The following is a 21,430-nucleotide window of genomic DNA, read 5'->3' on the forward strand; positions in this document are numbered from 1 at the left end:
GGAGACCTCCTCTCCTCATCTCCTACAAGACTTCAATTGAAAGGGAGCAAGGCAAATTGACGCGCTATTGGTGGCTAACAAAACAAAATGTACATCTTTGCCCCAAATCTGGAGGTTGTGGCACATTGAACAATATGAGAGAGCAATGCATACTAACTGGATGCAAAGAGATGCAGCCATGGACGCCAAAAGCATGATCACAGGATATGACAGATTTCTCTGAGCACAATCCAAGGGTAGCCAGTGACCTGTGGTGGAGGAGAAAGAAACATACTCAAGCTGTGTTCCTGAGTAGTGGCTAAAACAACTCTGTGCTGAATCCCCACTGTCTATGGACCTTGAGACAGTTCTCACTGTTCTGCCTAGCACGGGATAGTAAAGAAGAGAGTAGCAAGGGTCAAGAAGGCCCAGAATGTCATGGCCTTTGCAGCAGCGGAGGCAACTACATAGCCAACTGCTACATAATGCAATTTCTAAAAGTGGTATTTTGAGAAATCAACAGAGTCCATCCAGGCCATCCCTCTCTTTTGTTATTCCCTGAGCACCGAGATCTGCAGCCACTGTTGACGAGGAGAGGAAATTACTGACGGGCCCATTGGTCAGTACTCACCCTCGAAAACCAGTTATACAAGATAGCTGTGCCATGTGAGGACAGAGTGCAGGATTCACATACTCCAGCAAGATTCAATAACCAAGACTCAATAAATTGGCAAAGGGAAGTCTGTTTAATGATACACACATTAGCAAATGGAAATCAGCAGCATCACAAACACCTGCCTCACCCCGACTTCCCCGAACTTCAGTCAAACAGCCTCTTTTATGGGCAAAATTCATCATCATTGACGTCTAATTCTAGTAAAAATTATCACGCAATATAATTGGTTGGGAAAGGTAACTTAAGTATAGGTACTATATCTGTATATGTAAATAAAGTGAGTGGATTGGATGACTCTTATCGGGTGGGCATCTATGCCCATCCCTCTACAACACACGTGATTGACGTCACTACAAGTACGACGTCTCATTGGTTACAGTGTCTATAGGACCCTAGTTTACATGGCCCATTGTGATTGGGCAAGTTACACCCCTAAACATAAATCTCCATTTTAATTAGCAGCATGCAGAATAGACACCCAGGTGCCTAGTGTCCCAAGGTTCAACCTTCCTCTCTTTCATCAATCAGTGTTTTAGGGCTTTGTGTCAATTAGTTTGCTGGATATGGCCTCGGATCTGTAGTCTCTTACCAGGAAAAGTTATGGCATCCTCTGGTTCTGGATGACATCAGACGGTGGTACATCTTCGCGCCTGTCTGGTCATGTGTTGGTTCACCATGAATCTGCTTCCGTTTCCAGCCTTTTGTGTATTTAATTCTGTGTTCGTTTGGCCACCTGCATGGGCCTCTCTTATTTTGACCTTCACGGGCGGGCTGGTATGCTCTGTAGTTGGAGTCTTGTGAGCTCATGCTCACCTCCCCTTCTCTGATCAATCTTGATTTCCCCGGCATGAGCCTCTTTGCTGAGTTTCGAAACTTGGCCTGCCAGGCCTTTGGCCGCCTGGGTACATTTCTGCTTTCACAAAATGGAGTCGCACGTGTACATTGTGCTGTATTGAGGTAGATATATGGTTGGCGCTTGCCGCTCTATTCTTCTACTAAGCATTGTAGGCAGTATCGACTTCTTAGCATCTTGCGTTTCAAGCTTATTTACACACATTTAACAGGGCGGTTGCTTCCATCTTGTCTCATGGCACCATTCTCTTACGTTTTACCAGTGTCTCCCCCCTGTATCCATTATAATTATCCTTGCAGTTACTAATACTGGCACACGTGTTTTCAGTAGCCAATTCTGTTTGTTCTTGGGGCTGCTCAGACCTTGGTTTATTTCCATTGGCCTTCCATTAAGGCTTTAGGGGTCTCCTCGTGGACCGTGTGCAGGTATTCCTCATGTTGCATCAGCGGCTGGTATGGCTGTCTGATAGGGTATCCTGCTGCCCAGGGTTGTCGTGTTATGGCTGCTTCAACTGGTACCGATCTCCTTATGTACACGGGGCCGAGACCCAGTGCGGCTCTCTGTTGGTTCATTTGCTCCTCAAACGTCACGTACCTCAGCGAGTACTTTACTGGCAACTCACAATGAGGGGCACGGGTGCAGGTCATATCTGGGACCTCCTCTACACTCCCCCCTCTGGTCGGTTCATCGACTACTTCTGCTTCCTCCTTTATATTCAGTTTCTTTGATTCTTCAGATTCTTGTTCATCGTCTTCTGGGTTTACACAAGATGGCGTGAAAGTATGCAATTTTGGAGTCCATATCTTTATCACCCCTTTCAAGCTTCCTGCTGTTCTCACATGCTCATCTTTGTTCCAGGTCATCAACTGGCATTGTCCATTTGGACTGCAGTAAATCCATTTGCCTTCATACCTTCTTCGTGTCTTGGGATAAGTGAATTTTGTTCCCTCTGGTGAAAATTCACTGGCCTTCATAAAGTCCTTTATCTCCTCATCTGTCAGGTCTCTGGGCTTCCAGCATGGCTCGTCATCGACCATCATTTTCATCCCAATGGCCTTCTTTACAGTTTTCTGGCACTGCGTGATGATTCTCTTGATAACACAGAATCCTAGCGGCACCATTGCTAGCAAGGCTCCCAGAAACTTGAATATATCAGCCATCCATTGTGGGACCCATGAGAATAGGTTTCCAAACCAGCTGTCGTCGTCCACTTCATCTGTTTCATCAATCATCTGGTTCTTTAGGGTTGTCAACATGTTTATGGCCTCTGTGAGGGTTCCATTTTCTTCGTCGTGTGATGGTGTAAAAGTGCAACATGATTCTCCAATTGTTGCACAAACACCTCCATCCATCGCTGTGATCATGTCAAGCACATATCTGTTCTGGAGAGTCATCAGCCGGACTGCTCTTAGTTCTTCTTTGATCGCGTTGAATCATTTTATGGTGGTATTGATGGTCTGCAGTAATTCCCATCTCGTTATCTGCAACCACTTGGTGTTTGCACCAACCTGGATATGCGGCAAGAGTATTGTTGTAAATAAGGATTAAGTCAGGCTAAACAGCCTGTGTTCCTAGGGAATGGCATAAAATGCGTCCTCTGATTTGGCGGAGAAGTAATTCTCTCCCTTCATCCTTGACATTAGTTCCACAGACCTCCTTTTCCTCAGGTGAGCATCTGCTTTCGGGAAACTGTCCAAATTCAGTTCATTTTTTGGAATCACTAGTGCAGGAACGTGGACGTTCACCAGTGTGCATATGCCTCCCCAGTTCCTCGGTATTCTTATGTAGGCCTTGCATCCACATGCCCAGTAATGGTCCATCAGGACTGCGGTTCCTTGCAACATCCCTGGGGCTTCATATATTCGTCCGCAGTTTCGGTTCTCCCCCATTTCCCTCGTGCCATTACTTCTAAAGCACAGTTTCGGGTTTTCCAGTGGTACTATTTGCAGGGGGCCTCCTCTGTCTTCGATCCACGTTAACAGCTTTACCAATTTTGGCCATAGTGGTTCACATAGTCTTTGTGAATTTTCTATTGCTTCTTGGCAGGCTCCAAGGACCATCCAAGTTCGGCAGATTACGACTCCTTCTTCCCAACATCTGGGGAAACTACTGATCCCCAGATCTGCATTTTGCCTCGGTTCTTCCAGATTTGAGCTTCTTCTGCCATTTTCCCTTGGACGTTCAGTCTTGAGTTTATTTCCCACCTTATTCTTGATCCTTTGACGTCAGGGTTTTCATATCTAATCACATGATTCTTGGTGTGCACCCTGTTTCTTGTTTTGATGTCCTGGACAAACCCGTCTTCATCAGGGTAGTCCTTTTCGTTGGCCCATATCAACGAGGCGTCTCTTCCCATAAATTGTCCTCTGGTGTTGCACATCGCTACGTGTGACATACAGTGTGCTGTGGGGACATCGATTTCTACAGCCACAAAGATTTTGGACTTGCCCATGCTGTACGGCAAGAGTGCACAGACAAAACATTCTCCTTCTGATTGCCTTCGTCGTACTTCCTTCATGTGCTGGTACCAAATGTTCTTTCCAAGATGGGCTGTGCTGTCCAAGTAATCGTTTAGTTCATTGTCATTTTCATATGGGCTTCTCTTGATTCTTAACGTTTTTCTGTAATTGGCTATTACTATGTCTCTGAATGCGTCTGTGCTGCTCTTTCGTTCAGGTAGTCTCTCAGGTATTATCCTTGGTGGTGCAGGTCTCACTTCCTGCACTGCAGTAGCAGAGGAAGGGCTTGTATTTCTTTTCCTCCCCTCATACACTCTTTTGTAGAACTCCTCCCACCACATTTGGCTTATCATCCTCCCACCAGGTGGCAGTGTCATAGGTTCGGTAGTTACTTCTGGCGTTGAAGCTGGCGTGCTCTTTGTTACTGTCTCAGTGGTTTTCTTGCCCAGCTCCTCATGTAGCTTCTTTGCTCTAAGTATGAGCGAAACACATACTCGACTACCGCATGTGTTTTCTCAGTGAGTTCTTTCGTGGCTTCCTCCGTTCTATTGAGGGATTCTGCTATGCTATCCCTGTTCGGTTTCTCGCTTGGTTCCCTGTTTTCTGGAGCTGTTTGTTCCACGGGTGACTTTTCTCTTTCAGTTGTTTTTGCCTGCGGTTGCATAGCCATTGACTCTTGCCCTTGTTCGTGTGCACTCAGTGTATGGGTGCGTGCCGTGGACAGTGCTGCATTACCATTCATTCCGTGCTGACCTGTCTCCAGCTTTTCTCACCATTCATTCGGGTGCGCCCTTCCGCTGGTGGCACGACTAAGTTACTGTTTTGGGCCCCCATTTCAAACAAGTCCATAGTCAATAGTTTATTTTTCTTCTTATTCTAATCTTATCGGTCAAAAGTTCAGTAAACACTAAAGTGACAAGTGCTGTTCAATGTACCCCCTCTTGCGAGTGATGATGATAGTCTATGAGTATGGAGTACAGTTCCTTTGCTAGACTATGGGAAAAAGTTAGACTATCGTTTTCAGCACATCAAATTTATTCTGCATTGTTGTGGGAACCACATTCCCAGGGCACTCTTTCAACTCGCCTTGGCCCTGAGGATATGCAGGAAAATGTTCACAGTGACACCATGAAAGGATGGGTTTGTTACAGATCACGCAAAAATAAAATATTGAAAAAATAAAAATAAAAATAAAAGTGAACATATGAGAAGGTAGGAAAAAATAAGAAAAAGGTTGAAAAAGGTAAAGACAGCTGTGAAGTTCGGGTCTCTGTTCCTTTCACTTGGTCCTTTGAGGTCGAGTTGCTGAACAGTCTCTCTTTCCCTCATTTACTCCACTGTGGAACGATGATGAAGGAATAGAAAAAATAAGAAAAATGAGACCAAGATGTTGGTATCCTCGATTTTGCTTTTTTCGACCTGTCCTACGTTAGGAGCATGAAGAACTATGTCTTTGCTTCCTTGCTCTGTTCCCGGTGGGAGGATGATGAAAAGTTTTATCTTGGATCTCCCCCTTCTAAGGCTCTTCTTAGCAGTGGATGTCCAGAGTTTCTTCCTAGTTGTGATGCAATAGCCCTCAGGAGTTTGTTCAATTGAGTATTTTTTGCTGGATCATTAATGGTAACCTGCATGGCACATCAATGTTGCGGGGTCTGCCACTAGTTCTGGAAAGTCTTCAATGAGATGAAAGAAAACATGAAACGCATACTGACTGTCTTCAGGTGTTAATGACATTTGCTCTGATTCTTTGGCTGTTAGGTCACAGGCCTTTCTTGCAGTGTGATCAGGCTTTGTCTCCTTGATCTGTTCATCGGCGAAAGGTCTCACTGGAATCTCCTTAGGAATTCTCGCTGGAAGTTGGACAGTTCCACTTGGAGCATGATGCCATAGAGAAGGGTCTTCATGTGTAGGAAATTGACTGGATCTCTAAGGAAAGTGACAACGTCAACAGGCCTTCCCACCATTTCTGGATAGTCTGTGACTAGCCTAATCAGGACGTTGTGGGCTTGCTGCGTGTCTGCAGGGGACAGGGACATTTGCTTTGTTTTGCTGGGTCCTGATCACAAGTCTTTTTGTTGTCGTGAGCAGTTCTTGCACTTTCCTGCTGCGTGGATTGCTACCACATGATTCAATTTACCCCATATTTGATTCAAGAAGTCATTATTTCTGGGATCTCTGATGAAAGTCAGTGTATCTGTGGTTCTCCCGACCAGTCCTGGGCACTCCTCTATGATTCAAAAGAATAAAGTGTAGGTAAGTTCATCAATGACCGCTTGAGGTGGGAGCATTAGTCTTTTGTTCACTGTGCTCGGGCAACTCGGCGAAAACCTCTATGATGACAGTCAGTAGTTGCCTGATTACCTTCTTATTTTCTGGATCTTGAATGTATTCTGTGACTTTCCCTATCAGTGACGGATAGGTCAGTATTACTAACTGAAAGTAGGTGAGTACATCCCACTTAAGACTTCTGTTGGGGTGAATCATATGTCCGTGAACAAAGTCTTGATACTGGATGCTTCAGGATAACGATTTTAGTTTACAGGAGTGTCCTATTTTACTGTTTATCAGAGTCTGAGAGTTCATGTTCAATGCTTTGTGGCTCAACGTGATCAAGCTACCCGTGTCACTGCGGTTTCAGAATATGCAGTTTTCTTCTTTAGCTTGCAGTTTCAGCTGCACATTGCGTTCGTTTGAAAGTCTTGTATCTCATTCAGTGCTTGGAGGAAAAGTTCAGTGTATATCCACAATTTTCACAGCAAGTTCTTTAGTTTGTCCCTTCTGCTTGTGCGTCCTTCTTCCTCGCCATAGACCTTGTCTGCACGTGCTGAGGCCCTTCCCTGTTGTCTGTGGATTCCTCAGCGGTAGATGCAGTAGGAGTGCTCTCTCCTATGAACGGCTTGATGTCGTTCAGGAAGGTCCAGGCTCTTCTGCCCACGAGCTTAACAGCGGACGGGGTGCAGTCCTCTACGATGACAGGGCCATTAGACCTTGGCTCGTCCCATCTTTTCCTTGTAAAATTCCTCACGAGGAAGCTGTCTCCAGGGAAGACAAGAGGCGCACAAAGGCTGTGAGCTGCGCCTGCATCAGCACTATCTGTTGTGGTTTGCGCCGTGCTGTCCCCTTCCAACCGTCACTGCAGCTGGCCTGTGATGACAGTGGCACTGGATGTGAGACAGTCCAGATAAGCTTTCATTCATTCTCCTAGAATCTCCCTAGTTGTCTGGGCATCATATCTAGCTCTGTCTCGGGGGGTGAGGGGAGTCCTCATCCTTCTCCCTGTAACTATTTTGTGCGGCGTGAGATGATGGTCGGATCCTGGTTGGTTCCAAAGTGCACACAATGCCAGTGGTAGGCAGTGCATCCATCCCTTTCTTAATGTGAGCTTCAACTTGGCTATCCTTTCCTTGAGCAAGCCGTTGATTCGTTCACATATCCCATTTCCCTCTGGATGATACGCCGACGAGAATTTATGCTTTATACCAAGCAACAAGCTAATCTGTTCGAACACTGCGTTCACAAAATGAGCCCCATTATCTGATCTCATTACCTCGCACACCCCCATCTAGGGAAAACCTCCCTCACCAGGAACTTAGCAGCACAGGCAGCGTCAGGGTGTGCACAGGGACCTGGTTCTACCCATCTGGAAAAGGGACACACCTCCACAAGTAAATACCTGTACCCATTACACACCTGAATCATATCAACATAATCAATAAGAAGGTTCTGGAAAGGTCCATTTGGTCTGGGGATGACTCCTCTCACTACTTTTAAAGTGTGCCCAGAGGTAAATTGTTGGTAGACAATGCAGTTTACCATAAAGAATGCAACACGCGCTGCTAAATTCGGTATAAACCAGTCTCCGGCGAGCGTTGCGGCAAGATTTTCTCTTGACATGTGTATGGGGTAGTGAAGCTGTTCTAGTGCTACTTTTAGAAGGGTGACAGGCATTACTGGTTTACCAGTGCTGTCTTGCCTCCACAATCCATCTGAGGGGTTTAAAGAATACCCTCAATGCTTCCACAGATTTTTCTCCGCCTGAGGTGCCTCCCCCTGGAGCTCCATTAACTGAGACTGCCCCATATTACTATAGGGTTCTGGAGTGGCTCGTGCTACCATCATTCTCTCATGGGTACGTGCCACATCCACGTCCATGATTGTTTCAGCTTTGGCTTCCGTGTCTGCTTCATGATTCTCACGTGACACGAAATCTGTCCCCTTGGTATGAGCAGCACATTTTTTACGACCGCTATGCCCACTGGGAGCTGTAGTGCTTTTATGAGCCTGTCCAACAGTGCTGCGTGATGCACTGGCGTGCCGTCTGCTTGGAGGTTGCCCCTCCTTTTCCAGCGCGCCAGTCCTGCGTGTACTGTTGACGTCACATAGGCGGAATCACTGTACACTGTCACTTCCTGGTCTGCGTGATTCTCAATGGTGAGTATCAATGCCACTAGTTCTGCAGCCTGTGCCGAATAATGAGATGGTATTCGTGCACTGACAAGTACTTGGAACTCTCCATTCACCATGGTTTTGATCACGACCACGCCTGTATACCTTTGTCCGCCTTCTTGGTGAATTCTCGAAGACCCGTCAATAAAGACGATCTCCCCACCCGCCGGGGCATTTTCCTTTACTCTGGGGACCTCATCATAGAAATCTTCATAGTTCGCACAGTTGTGTATAGGTTCTCCCTCTGTGACTGGCTCAGTTATGAACGTTGTAGGGTTCACAGTTTTGCATCGCACTACTTTGATCGATGGATTAGAGATAATCACCTCGTAGGCTGATGCTCTCTGAGAAGTCAGCGTGCCCTTTGGCTTCTCTAGTATGGCGAATAGTGAGTGCTCAACAAATAGTGTCATGGAGCACCCCATCCCAATGGATGATGCCTTCTCAATGGCGAACGCGGCGGTGGCTAGATTTTGTTCACATGGGAAGTGGCCCTTCATGACCGGGTCCAAACTCCCGATGTAATATGCTAGGGGTTTATACCCCAGCGAGGTTCGCTGCGCGAGCACTGCCGTCATAAGATTGCCATCAGTATGAGAAAACAGATAGAATTCCTCATCATAATTAGGAATCCCGAGGACTGGGGCCTTACAACTTGCCCCCTTGAGTTCTGTAAACCCTTTTTCCATTTCTTCATTCCATTAAATTTCTTCTCTCGTCGCCTGGGCCTTTTTAAGGACCTGCAACAAGGGCTTGGTATATGAGCTGTAGCCAAAGATCCATGCTCTGACATAGTTGCACATGCCTAGGAAGCTTTGCATTTGCTTTAATGTGCACGGCTTGGCCATGTTCATGATGGCCTCAGCCCTTTCTGGGGTTACCTTTTTCTCCTCATGTGAGATCAGTTGCCCTATGTACAACACCTCCTGTTGGCAGTACTGCAACTTGTCCTTGTCCACTTTGTATCCCTTCTCAGCTAATATAGTCAATAGCTGGACAGAGTCATGTCGGCATTACTATTCAGTGATGCTGCAGATTAGAATGTCATCTACATACTGCAAAACAACACTGTCCACCACAATATTGCTTAGATCCATTTGCAGGACTCGGTTGAAAATAGACGGAGATTCACAATACCCTTGTGGCAACCTCGTTCTTTTCAGGCGCATTTGTCTGAAAGTAAATGACATCAGGTCTTGTGAGTCACGGTGCAATGGAATCGAGAAAAATGCATTTTTCAAATCGATCACCGTGAAGAATTTTGCCTCAGTGGGTATGTTGCACAAAATTGTGGATGGATTAGGGACTAGAGGGAACTCGGCTTTGACTATGGCGGTCAATGCTTGTAAATCCTGGAGTAAACGCCAGGACCCTCCCTTTGATTTCTTGACAGGATAAATCACTGTGTTGCACGGTGATTCTGATGTCCCTAGGATGCTCTGCTCCATCATGGCAGAGATTGTTTTTGCGATCCCTTCATCTGCTTCTCTGGACATGGGATACTGTCGTGCCCATGGCAGAATGGCTCCTGGTTTCAATTTAATTTTTACTTCGCCGGCCCCCTTCAAGAGACCTACATCATAAGGCCCTGTAGTCCATACTTTGGCTGGCACTAGGGCCATGTCATCATTGAAATATTCCGGGCGTACCAGCGCTAACATCATCCTCTGCGGTACCTCCCGCTTGATCATTTTGACCCAAAATATGAGACTCACTTCCATCCGTGTCTCTTCTAGGTCAGGGTGTTCTTCGAACAGATCATCATCGGTGACGCCAGTCACTCAATACCCTTCTTCGATGGTGACAATCGCAAACCATGGTCTGCCCTCATCGTCATAGCCTTCAACGAATACTACCTTTCCTCACACCGCAGCAGATTGTATTATTAAGGGAAATACTTGTCCCTCCTCTTCGTGCATGGGTATTCTTGGCCTGAATAGAAACTCATCAGGGGTTCTCATAGGTTTGTCTGCGAGGCCTGGCAATCCCGCCATAAACACTCGTACACCATATGCAAAAACTTCTGGCTCCAGTGGTACAGCTCTCATAGCTGCACGTCCAGAGTATGCTCTGATCATCTCGCACATGTTTGCATAATGCATTCCTGGGGTGGAGCACACTATGCCATCCTCAGTGAACGAGATGGTCATATTCAACTTTGTCATCAAGTCCCGACCCATGATATTCACCGGGGATTGACGAGAATACAATAAAGGTACATTCATGTCGCACTCTCCCACTGAGACCGGGGGTGCATCAGTAAAGGGAACTCTGCTATGAGCTCCAGTAAAACTCTGGGTATTTATGGCCTCGCTGGACAAGGAGAACTTGCCTTCTCGTATGCACGAGCGCGTTGCCCCCGTGTCAACTAAGAAGGAATATTCTTTCCCCCCTATGGTGACATTTACCCTAGGTTCCCTGTTAGGGTCTGGTGTCACTGATAGGATAGAACACATCAGAGTTCCCTGTGACCCATCCTATTTCATATATAGGTTCGGTCCACTGTATACCTGTGGGTTTCCCTCACCAGAATGAGTGCCCTGAGTCACTTGCGGCAGTGTCTGCTGGGGTTATCCCTGTGGTACATTCCCCATGTTCTGTGGCTGGACCACTTGCTGTGCACCTTGCTGCAAGCCAACCGCCTGCTGCTGCGTGGTACAGTTTTGTGCACTGCCCTGTTGTGGGGTAGCGGGTTGATTCACCATGCCTGCCCCCATCCCTTGGTTGTTCTGCCACATGCTTTGGCTTCTGCACATGCGCGCCACATGTCCTGTCACTCCACACTGCCAACACACTGGCGGTGGTCGGGCCATCTGTCCATCTGGCATAGTCAGACTGCCCATCAGTGCGTTCTGGATACCATTTTGAACATTCTGTAAACCTCCTTGATTACATCTAAACCCTCTCTGATTACTCTGCCATCCTCTTACTCCAAATCCCCTTCCTCTCAGGTAAAATCCCACGTTACCCTGATTAGTCTGTGGCGGGTTAGATGCACACTGTGCACTCGATTCGGCTGGGCTTGTTAGCATGGCTCCCTCGAGAGCATACTTTGGGAGCTTCCTTTGCACTAGCTTTGCCTCTTCTCCCTTACGCGTTGTCTCTTTCTTCCGATTCTTTTCTTGCAACAGTCTACAGTAATGTGCAATTGTCAACTGGATTTCGGCCCATGGTTTAGCTTTTATTCCTACCAATTTTTTTAGCTGTTTTAGCACCGGTTCTGGTAACCCTTGGCACAATATTTGATAGAATACAGGGATAGATTTCATCCAAAACTCATGCGTTTCGAGCACCCACGCATCTTGAAAACTCTGGATATAAAGCAATGGATCCTCTGACTCTTTCATTTTTCAAGTCATTATAGCTCCCATATCAGATTTGTCTGGATATAGCGTACGCAGCGCGTTCCATACTGCTGCTCTACAATTATTAAATGGCGCTCCGTCATGAGAGGTGTTAGTTATGGTTACCCTAGGGTAGCCTGCCCTTTTCCATACATCATCTGCTCTTTCTCCGAGTATAGCAATTAGGAGACCCTTGATGTCCCCTATGGCTAGAGGGACGCACCCCGTCATTTTCTCTAGCTCATGTATCCACTTCCCGGCTCCCAATGTCAACATTGGAAGCTTATTTTTAAGATTCTCTCGGTCCATGTGTGGCCATGGAATATATTGCGGTCTTGCTCCCCCCTTTTCTAACAGTGGGAATTGGAATGCACAATCCTCCTTTTCCTTCTCTATACCTCCTCTGTCTCTCGCCGGGGTGGCGTTCCCGCAATGCTGTCTACCTGGAAATGCCCTTAATCTATCTGTATAGTCAGGTGCTGACACCCCCCTCTGACCGTGGTGTGTTTCTTCATGTCGGCTGGACTGTCCAGCGGACTTCGGTGCCCTATTTATGGACCCGCCAGCATCTGACCATCATACCTCTCGGTTCCCTGGGAGACGCTTTTCGCACCGTCTCCTTTCGTCATGCATCACTTCCTCTGCTTCCCCATCGGAGTCAGACTCTGAATACTCCCAGTTTACACACCTTCTTGCATCATCTTCGTTCTGCCCAACTTCTAGTCTATCTAGGGAACGTCCCCTACTCCCACTACTTCGGGTGACATCCTCAGTGTCATATAGCTGAGTGCTCTGTAAGCGCTCATCTTCCCTTCTCTTGGGAGATTAGTCCCAGTCCCATCTCATCATATATTTTATCAATCGCTTCCCCAATGCTTCTGGTGTCGAAGTCATCATCAATAATTGTCCTGCTTGTACCTGGTACCGCATCGCTTGCAGGAAAGAACTCTTCTATGTCTTCCCAGTCTACAACAGGATTGGGTTTTTTAACTTCCCGTTGCAAATATTCTAAATCTCATGCCCTTTGCCTGCGTTTATGCTCTGCTTCCTCATCCATTTCTCTTCGCTTCTTCACTTCCATTCTAGCCTTATCTGCTTCCCTCATCCGTTCATTTCTACATTCTTTTGCCCTTCTACTTTCCTCATCTTCTCTCTTCTTCATTTTCCTTTCGTGCACTCTCCTTTCTTCCTCCAACTTTAGCATGTTCTGCCTGTACTTTACATAGGCTGCATATTGCGTGCGACTGGGCGGTATACCTTGCTCTTTGCGATATAGTTGTTCTCACCTCAACCTATCCTTCTTTCTTGCCCTCTCATCTCTTATGTCCACTTCTTTCTCCCTTTCCTTTCTTTGCGCCTCGTCAGACCGTTCACTCAGCCTTGCACCATCACTTCCTTTTCCATCTAATTTCAATAGTATCTACCCTCCCATCCATTCGTCCTTTGCAAATGTTAACTCATTGGTTCCTTTCCCTCTCTCTCTCTATCGAGAGGTGCACTCGTTTGTGCCTGGCCCTTTCTTTCCTCACCTCGCCTCTCTTTGTCCCACAGGATTGTGGAGGCCGAGTCAATTTCCTGTTCCTTCTCTTTCGTCTCGTCACTGCTACATGCAGGTGACACATATGCAGGGTTGCTATAACCTGTGGCTGCCTTAAGTTCTTAGTGGGTACAGACCCTCCGACTTACTTCCCTCAACAACTGGTTCCGGCGGGGCAGGTGGCGCGGTAGGCGTCTCACCCCCCTCCGTACATACATTTAATATCCAGTCTGTTGGGAGTTCTTCTTCCTTTACTTGTTCAAACATTTTCCAAAGCTCGAGAACAGCAAGGCGTTTCTCGAGCTTCTTCCCGCTATATGTGGCATGTAAGAAGGTGGTCATGTGCTGTAAAACAGCCTTAGACAATGACCCATTCTGGGCCACGGCATAAACATTTTATTTGCGGTGCCCTTAACCCACTCCTGGCTATATTTCTTCAGCTTTGTTGCATGCTTTGGCAACTGTTTGAAGAAATGTGCAAGTGGGGTAACTTCCTCCATTCTTAATTTTGTCACCAACAATGTTCACACAGTTTTTCAACTTTTCGCTATTATGAGCGAGCACCACATACGCAAGCTCCAATCCAACTTTTCCACAAAATGTTTATACCAACAGTTTACTCAAGACTCATCAATTCAGTGGTGATTCCCTCTCATTTACAGAATCGCGTAAAGCAAAAATGCATTGCCATCAATCGATAATACAACAATTCCACATTCAGCATACACAGGACATATAGGACAGACGCTTGACAGACTAGACGGACACCAGCTGGTCATACGTATACCTGCCTCCTAATCACTACCCCGTCATGGGATTTGAACGAACCCCATTATGGCGTCTTTAAACGCCATCGTAGCCTAATGTCCCCCCTCTGTGGGCTCTGGGTTCACGTTCCTTCTGACCACTCTTTAAAGCGCAGGAACAAGGCGAATTTTACAGTTTTCTCTCGTGTGCCTCCCCGTTATTCCTTACAGTTTTTAATTTCAGGTGCCCCTCTGATATCCCTTACAGTTTTCTCTCGGGTGCCCCCCCCGGTATTCCTTACAGTTTTTAATTTCAGGTGCCCCCCTGATATTTTTCCCCAATTACTTCAGGTGCTCGGGTCTTCACCCCCTATATATATACAGTCTTCTCTACTTCTAGCTGTTTTATTTTTTCTCCGCCACCCTCCGTTACCTTTCCCCTTCTTACTCTAAGGCCTATAAGACCTTTGCCAGGATAACGAGTTTCGTTGTTTCACTCACCGATCCCCTCTTTTCCTCTCTGGAACTTCAGGATCACCGCCCCTTCCTCTTCCTGCTTTTAAAGTTTTCGTCTGATCTGCTGCCCGTGGGAATGAGAAGGGTTATGCTTGGAAAGGCGGGTTCCTTCAGACCTACTGCAGATTTTTTGGAATATTTACACTATCATTGTCCACGGGGAGCTTCTCAGCCTACTCAGCCGGAATGGCGAAAGGACTTGTGATGTAACCAAAGGCCCAGAGTTACTTCATGTCTTCGGTCTAAAGGTGTCTTATAACTATATCAATCGATGATCTATAATCAATGGCCGAAACCATCCTGATGCTACCAAGTGTTGACGAGGAGAGGAAATTACTGACGGGCCCATTGGTCAGTACTCACCCTCGAAAACCAGTTATACAAGATAGCTGCACCATGTAAGGACAGAGTGCAGGATTCACATACTCCGGCAAGATTCAATAACCACGACTCAATAAATTGGCAAAGGGAAGTCCGTTTAATGATACACATATTAGCAAATGGAAATCAGCAGCATCACGAACACCTGCCTCACCCGACTTCCCCCAACTTCAGTCAAACAGCCTCTTTTATGGGCAAAATTCATCATCATTGACGTCTAATTCTACAAAAAATGATCACGCAATATAATTGATTGGGAAAGGTAACTTAAGTATAGGTGCTATATCTGTATATGGAAATAAAGCAAGTGGATTGGATGACTCTTATCGGGTGGGCTTCTATGCCCATCCCTCTACAACACACGTGATTGATGTCACTACAAGTACGACGTCTCATTGGTTACAGTGTCTATAGGACCCTAGATTACATGGCCCATTGTGATTAAGCAAGTTACACCCCTAAACATAAATCTCCATTTTAATTAGCAGCATGCAGAATAGAGACCCAGGTGCCTAATGTCCCAAGATTCACCCTTCTTCCCTTCCATCAATCAGTGTTTTAGGGCTACGTGTCAGATAGTTGGCTGGGTATGGCCTCGGATCTGTAGTCTCTTATCAGGAAAAGTTATGGCATCCTCGGGTTCTGGATGACATCAGACGGTGGCACATTTTTGCGCCTGTCTGGACACGTGTTGGTTCACCATGAATCTGCTTCAGTTTCCAGCCTTTTGTGCATTTAATTCTGTGTTCGCTTGGCCACCTGCATGGGCCTCTCTTATCTTGACCTTCACGGGCGGGCTGGTATGCTCTGTAGTTGGAGTCTCGTGAGCTCATGCTCACCTCCCCTTCTCTGGTCAATCTCGATTTCCCCGGCATGAGCCTCTTTGCTGAGTTTCGAAATTTGGCCTGTCAGGCCTTTGGCCACCTGGGTACATTTCTGCTTTCACAAAATGGAGTTGCACGTGTACATTGTGCTGTATTGAGGTAGATATATGGTTGAGCTTACCGCTCTATTCTTCTACTAAGCATTGTAGGCATTATCGACTTCTTAGCATCTTGCGTTTCAAGCTTATTTATACACATTCAACAGGGCGGTTGCTTCCATCTTGTCTGATGGCACCATTCTCTTAGATTTTACCAGTGTCTTCCCCCTGTATCTGTTATAATTATCCTTGCAGTTACTAATACTGGCATACGTGCTTTCAGTAGCCATTCTGTTTGTTCTCGGGGCTGCTCAGACCCTTGGTTTATTTCCATTGGCCTTCCATTAAGGCTTTAGGGGTCTCCTCGTGGACCGTGTGCAGGTATTCCTCATGTTGCATCAGCGGCTGGTACGGCTGTCTGATAGGGTACCGTGCTGCCCAGGGTTGTCGTGTTATGGCTGCTTCAACCGGTACCGATCTCCTTATGTACACGGGGCCGAGTCCCAGTGCGGCTCTCTGTTGGTTCATTTGCTCCTCATACGTCACGTACCTCGGCAAGTACTTTACTGGCAACTCGCAATGAGGGGCAGGGGTGCAGGTCATATCTGGGACCTCCTCTACACCACATCAGGGAGACCCTTCACGTTTGGAGGCCCATATCATATACTATATAGGAAGATAGAAGTAACCCAGACTATAAAACAAAGGGTGGGCACATGACTGGGATCCCCCAAACACGCCATTAAAGTATGTGGGAGGGGGTGTTTTCAAAAAATACCAAGTAGAGTGCACCATTGTTACTCATTCGGAATTCTCCCTGCTAGTTCACCTGCAGAGTGCAAGAGGACAGAGATGTGCATGATACGGGTTGTGAATATCTGTATTAGAGCGCAGTTTAGAGCGCAGACAGGACATTGAGGGGAAACAGATGTTTTCAAACTCGTGTGAGTGTATGAGACACACGTACACAACACGCTGAGACCGCAGAGTCAGTGAAACAACCAACAGCTATGGAGGGAGCCAGGCCACAGGGATTGGACTGTGATTGGATTAGCTTCATCCCAACATAGTGGCCGGCAGTGTTGGTCCATCAGCCTAGGTGTTCGAGCCAAATCATTCTATTAGGAAATGTGACCAACCAGGGAGCACACCACCCTTGAAACTAGAGATGAGAAAAGTGGAAACCCCTGCAATTGAGGTGGGCCTATAGAGTTCCAGTAAATACCATGTCACCCGGTTAATGATGAAAGGACCTCCCCCATCATGTCCATTAGTGAGGCATTAGAAGCCCGTGCGGCAGTATAAAGCAGAGGCCAGCTATTGAGGTGGGAGTTAGGAGGGTATTGCCGAGAGTTGGTGATGCAGCCGCAGAAATACTAGGAGGAGAGAGAACAGAAAGTGTCCAAGCCAAAGAGCTAATACCCTGAGAGAGGTTAGACAGACCGTTGCATAGAGCCTCCCAGGGGCCACAACAAAAAGAGAATGATGAACAGCCTGCTGGGGGCTACAGCCAAGATCCTGGTGTGATTCCAACCAGACACATATAAGGGGAGATAGTCAATTATTTGTACTCTGTGTAGGCTGTTGTTTCCTTTTTATTATCTAGCTAATACACCCCCGGATCCTGTAGAAGATTTCCTATCCTGAACTTTGTTCATGACCCCAAAAGGGGGGCAAACTACAGGAAAATAATGGGCTGGGTTCAGACAGGCCAATCAGGGGCCTAGCAAAAGATAGAGGAAGAGAAGGATAACCAGGACAGGGAGCACCTATTGGAGCCTGGTCATCCCCATAAGGACCACTCATTAGTGCATATTTCCAAGCAAGCTATCTTTGGCTTATGATACTTTCCTCCTCACTTATAGACAGCCACATTGATTGAATGAAGGAATAAAGCAATAGCCATGTGTCTACTTATTGTGTCTTGAGTATTCTGTCCTCATTCCCATTAATACTCCAAAACAAAATGCAGAACTTTGCAACTCGGAATCTCTAACAACTCTATGCAATGTCCTGTCTTAGTTTTCAAATCTATACATGAATACCTCTATTTCCTGCTACTCACTGCCAACACCATTTGCTCCAATGCACTACCTAACCTCCCCTTCTCCCACCAACCACGTACTGCCTCTAGCTTTCACAACTCCATCCCTCTTGCCCTCTAACAGTGGAACCAACATCACCACCATATAGCTTCAAAACTACCCTTAAACATCAGCTCCTCACTTGAGGATATGCCTGCACTGATACATCTAATATTTCAGGCCTCCTAACCACCCTCAAGTCTCATCTTTCCAGTTGTCGATAGACAGCAAAGGTTGAGGAGTGGAAATCTTTGAATTAATGATTACCACTGGAATTGCTCAGAACAAACCTCACGTCAGGGTATTTAGCCCACATGCTCCATTACAGAAAGGAACAAGCCATTTGCAAATCAACAATGGTGCTGCCCCTATGGGCACTAGTTTATATCCCCCCTGCAAGAAATAGAAGTAACCTCAGACATGTTTTGACCTGTTGGGTGTCATCAGTGAGTCACAGCTCTATTCTATTTCATGTTCCCACTTCCCCCACAACAGCATGTTGATGTCTTGTCTTTAATCACTGCTATTGTAAAGCACCTCAAAATAGGATTGCTTGGCCTACAGGTGTTCCTTATGTACCGTTTTTCTGTTCATACTATCTTGCCTAGGACTCATAAATACAACAATGGCCTGAGCAGAAGCAGTTGAGGTTGTTTTTTCTGATCACAGCAAAGATCTCGCAGCCCAGAACTATCCAAAAATAAGCTCAATGGGAGGAACTAGACATGCCTTTGTCGATTCAAGAAGAAGCTGTAGGAAAAGTTCAGCTCCTATGAACCCGATGGAGTCTGCATGCATGCCCCAATCATCTTGGTAGTGGTGAACTGCTCGACCACAATCATGAAAGAAGGCTGCAGGTGAAAATCCAAGGTGCATAGTTGTGGCCAGAGAACTAATAATGAAGGTATCTGACATCAAACAAAAGGAGTTTTTGGTTGGGATGAACTGATCAGGATATACAAATAAAGGTCCATCAAATCTAGGAAAGTAAAGAACTCTCCTTGACCAACCAGCGGAAATTATCATCTTCAGTGTCTCCAACTTCTAATGAAGTCTTCACAAGCATCTTCACTGCTTTCTAGTCAATCAATAGTCAATATCCCTCAGAGCTCTTCTGTACAAGAAGCACAATCATGTGCATACATATCCAGGAAGCCCCGGCCACATGATACCTTCCTGGTTGACGCTCTTTTTCCCTACTTCAGGAGCTCTCCAGCCTCACCTGGCCTAAGCCCCGCCCATGTGTTGCCTTCCTGGTTGCCGCTCTTTTTCCCTACTTAAGGAGCTCTCCAGCCTCACTTGGCCAAAGCCCCGCCCACCTGGTGTCTTCCAGGCTGCTGCTCTTTTTCGCTACTTAAGGAGCCCTCCAGCCTCTTTTGCTTTGCAGATGGGGAGCAGGTGCAAGTGGATCTAGGTAACCTGGCCTAATCCCTGCCCACCTGGTGCCTTCCTGGTTGTCGCTCTTTTTCACTACTTAAGGAGCCCTTCAGCCTCACCTGGCCTAAAACGCACCCACCTGGTGCCTTCCTGGTTGCCGCCCTTTTTCCCTACTTAAGAAGCCCTCCAGCCTCTTTTCCTTTGCAGATGGGGAGCAGGTGCAAGTGGATCTAGGTCACATGGCCTAAGCACCAACCACCTTCTTAGCCCTGCCTCTTCCTTTCTGCTCTTAACTCTTAGATCAAGGGTATCTCTCGCCCGAGCGTTCGAAATGAAGGGCAGACGAAGAAAAGGGCAATTCCTGTTTGGACTGAGGAGGACCTAGGGCCCAAACCCCTGCTCAGACAGCAGGTAAGCATACACCAACATGTGTTTGCTCCCTCTGTCTCCACAGGCCATCCCTACCATCATCATGCAATGCCAACGTCAACTTCTCCAGTGCTGGGGTGAGGACAGGTGCTCTATGGCACAGTAAGTTGTACATTTGTTAAAGTTTTATTCCCGCACCACAGCGTGTGTGTGCAGTTTGCTCGCATCCCACGTCCCTGACCGCGTAGTCTCTCACAACTCCCTATCGCGTGCCTCGTGCCCTCCTTCTCCAGTCTCCTGCACCCACAAGCCCCCTTTGCTCTTTCTCATTGACTGCCCTGTTTTGCATTGTATTGCTTTGTCTTCTGCTGCATTCTTCCTTCTAGGTTTGCATTTGTCGACTGATTTGTTCTTTTGTATATTGTTCTGTGTTCTGCTGTGCTCCACCCTCCTCTAGGTTCTCTTTTTAATGACCTGATTTGCTTACCGGGCTGCCTTGTTTTCTGCCTGCTCTTCCATCTGAGCTCTTGTCTACTTCGTCAATCGTCCACTATTGTCTTGTCCTTTTCTGTCTTGTCTGCTTGCACCTCTCCTTGTGTCCTCCCCTAGTGTCTCCCCCCACCTTTCCCCTCCACCCCTCTTCCTCTCTCCTCTTCCCCACACCTACTGTTTCTCCTATCTTTTCAAACTGCTGCTCTCTCGACTATCCTGCTCTCCTCACTAAGTCTGATAGGAAGAAGTTCAAAAAGGATATCCCGGTCTCCAACCCAGGACTCCCTATCGTTGACACCTATACCAGTGTTTCTTCCAGACAAACCCTCACCAACATCCTCTTTGTCGTTCCCTCACCAGACCCATGGACTCTTCATATGGTCTCTGTGCTCTCTCCTTTCTCTTCTTCTTCCATTAATGGTAGCACACGGTGGGAGGCCCTCCTAGCCCTCTTCCACTCCTCTAATGTCATCATTAATCTTTACCTGAATGGCACCGTCTTGGTCCAAGGCCCTCAGGCCAACTTTCTCCTCTTTGATAGATGCTTCCCATGCCTTATCAATTCCCTGTATTCTCCTGCTGTCCCTTCTCTCCCTTCTTTGGCTTCCTTTCCTCCACCCTCTACCTCCTCCTTGGCTGCCTTGCCCTCCCCTCCTTCCTCTTCAGCCCCCCATCGGGCTCCTTCTACACCTCTGCAGGGCATGTCTCTGATTTGTACCCGTACCCCTCCCCGGAAGTCTTTCAAGATTGGCAACCTTCTCTATATTGCTACTCTCAACTCTCTCTCAGCTGTCAAACACTCTGCTGACATCTTCCACCTCCTGGAAGAACTTAATGTCATCATTAATCTTTACCTGAATGGCACTGTCTTGGTCCAAGGCCCTCAGGCCAACCTTCTCCTCTTTGATAGATGCTTCCCGTGCCTTATCAATTCCCTTTATTCTCCTGCTGTCCCTTCTCTCCATTCTTTGGCTTCCTTGCCTCCACCCTCTACCTCCTCCTTGGCTGCCTTGCCCTCCCCTCCTTCCTCTTCAGCCCCCCATCGGGCTCTTCTACACCTCTGCAGGGCATGTCTCTGATTTGTACCCCTCCCCGGAAGTCTTTCAAGATTGGCAACCTTCTCTATATTGCCACTCTCAACTCTCTCTCAGCTGTCAAACACTCTGCTGACATCTTCCACCTCCTGGAAGAACCTGATCTCGATATGCTCGGTCTCACCAAAACATGGTTCATGTCCAGCTCTGTCATA

This window comes from Ambystoma mexicanum, chromosome 6q (assembly GCF_040938575.1).
Source record: "Ambystoma mexicanum isolate Mex_15411 chromosome 6q, UKY_AmexF1_1, whole genome shotgun sequence".
Lineage (NCBI taxonomy): Eukaryota > Metazoa > Chordata > Amphibia > Caudata > Ambystomatidae > Ambystoma > Ambystoma mexicanum.